The sequence below is a fragment of the Trichechus manatus genome, unplaced genomic scaffold, assembly GCF_000243295.1.
Source record: "Trichechus manatus latirostris isolate Lorelei unplaced genomic scaffold, TriManLat1.0 scaffold00003, whole genome shotgun sequence".
NCBI classification, from domain to species: Eukaryota; Metazoa; Chordata; class Mammalia; order Sirenia; family Trichechidae; genus Trichechus; species Trichechus manatus.
In genome coordinates this window covers 14,799,888-14,802,548 of record NW_004443939.1, presented here as the reverse complement: position 1 = coordinate 14,802,548, position 2,661 = coordinate 14,799,888, and positions in this window count along the sequence as shown.

Sequence of the window (2,661 nt, the reverse complement as noted above, 5' to 3'; positions counted from 1 at the left end):
GTTTGTTTGTTTTATAATAGCCATCTTAGTGGGGGTTAAGTGGTGTCTCAGTGTGGTGTTGATTTGCGTTTCCCTAATGACAAATTGAAAGAGGCCCTGGTGGTGCAATTGTTAAGCACTCAGTTGCTAACCAAAAGCTCAGAGGTTCAAACCCACCAGTGGCTCCAAGGAAGAAAAGACCTGGCCATCTGCTCTCACGAAGATTACAGCTTAGGAAACCCTGTAGGGAAGCTCTACTCTGTCCTATAGGGTTGCAGTGAGTCGGAATCAACTGTATGGCACACAACCACAACAGCAAAGACAAACTAAAATAAATAATCAACATGTATTTTAGTCCTTGCCTACCAGATTCCAGACAATGTGCTAAATTTTTCTATATACATACATCAATTTAATCTTCACACTAGCCCTTTGAGGATAAAAATATTACCTTCAATTTTGTTGTTGTTGTTAGGTGGCGTCAAGTTGGTTCTGATTCATAGCAAGCCTATGTACAACAGAACAAAACACTGCCTGGTCCTGGGCCTGCTCACAATCTTTGCTATGTTTGAGCCCATTGTTGCAGCCACTGTGTCAGTCCAAAAGCTTCAATTTTACATATAAAAAACCTAATTCTCAGAGTGATTAAGTAACTTGTTCAAGTACATACTGCTGGTATCTAGTGGGACTTGTATTCAAGCTCAAGTCTGTGTGATTTCCATGCCCGTGTGACTTGTTTTCTCTCCTGCTTCCTCTTCAAAGTTAAATTTTACACACTATCTTACTCCAAAATAGATTAGAGGAGGCATCTTATAATCATTTTTAACATGAATCAAAAACACTTTTATCCTCAAGTTCTGTGTTTTAACAAGCTTCGTGTAAATAAAAAGAAGTAAAGAGGAGGGACCATCGACCATGTAAGGGAATCAATAAGGAAGTTTTAAACGAGACTAGTATGGGGGAAGGACTAAATGAGTCACTGACAAGGGCTATGTAGGAGGCATAATTCCAGGATGCTGCATTCATTTGCCTACTGTATTAGTTACCTATTGTTTCTGTAACAAAATACTACAAATTTGGTGGCTTAAAATAATATAAATTTATTATCTTCCAGTTCTAGGGTTAAGCAGTCCAAAATAAGTTTTACTCAAATCAAGGCTAAAATCAAGGTGTCAGCAGAGATCTGTTCCTTCTAGAGGCTCCAAGGGAGAATCTGTTTCCTTGCTGTTTCTAGTTCCTAGAGCCCATCTGCATTCCATGATTCATGCCCCCTCCCTCCATCTTCAAAGAGCATCACTCCGATCTCTCCTTCCATCAATACTTCTTTTTCTAAGTGCGGCCCTCCTGCCTTCCTCTTATAAGGACTCTTGTGATTACATTGGGCCCATTCCAATAATCCAGGATGATCTCCCCATCTCAACTCCTAATCTTAATCACATCTGCAAAGTCCCTTGTGCCATGTAAGGCAACATATTTGCCCATTCTGGGTGGGGGTGGGAGTGACATTATTCAGTCTACCAAACCTAGTAACTGCTGTCTAGCGAATAGGTGAACTAACAGGGAAAGTACCAGTTTGGAAGTTACTATAGCAGGTTGCAATTCTCAGCATTGGAAAACTTTTGGAAGAAAACATTTGGAGTGTAAACATTGATAAACTATGTATAATGAAGTATGCAACATATATAGTGTACCAAATTGGAGCTGATGATGATTGCTCTGAGTAATGTACATCTCCAGGCATAAGATATATGACTCTTATGATTTTAATATTGGAGTTTAAATAAAGAACATGAATTATGTTCATGATTCACTTCTCTATTTGAGATATGAAAAGGACAATAAAACATTATCATCGTCAGGTATGGGACTTGAATTTCTCTCTATCCTTTATAGCAAGAGTGATGCTAGGCAAGTAGGATGTGTTTTCTCATCTGGACAATTGAAATAATAATAACTTCCTTGTAGGGCTATTTTGAGTTTTAAAAAGGCCACGTGTGGGAGCGTCATACAGAAATCATTGCTGTGGAGTCGAATCCTGACTTACAGCAACCCTATAGGACAGTGCAGAACTGCCCCATAGTGTTTCCAAGGCTGTAAATCTTTATGGAAGCAGATAGCCACGTCTTTCTCCCACAGAGCGGCTGGTGGGTTAGAACCGCCCACCTTTCAGTTAGCAGCCAAGCTCTTAACCACTGCACCACCAGGGCTCCTTTGAGGGGGGCGTCGTACTTGCCAGTATTTGGTACCCTCTCCTTCCAGACCCACAGGAATATTGCCTTTCTCCAGCCCCCTTTCCATTGGAAGTAGCCATATAACTTGACTTAGCCAATAAAATGTATCTGAAGACTCCAGCTACACTTCTTCTGCAGTGGTGATTGTGGGAGCAAGTCTTGACATGTAATGTCACAAGTATGAAATGGCCTGAAATTCGGAGCCTGCACAACGGACAACTGCACCAAAAAGCAGCCAGACTCAAAGCAGAATGTATATGAACGAGAAATAGACTCCTGTTAAAAGTCACGAACATTCTGTGGTTTTTGATCTATAGAATTAAACAAACCTAATCTAACACTCTATTACAGAAATAAACCTTTAAAGGTGGAAAAAGCTGCCTCTGGGAGGTTTTGATGCTAAACTGCTTCAAAGCTTGAACACTTTCAGGCTAAGTACCTGTAGCTGCAG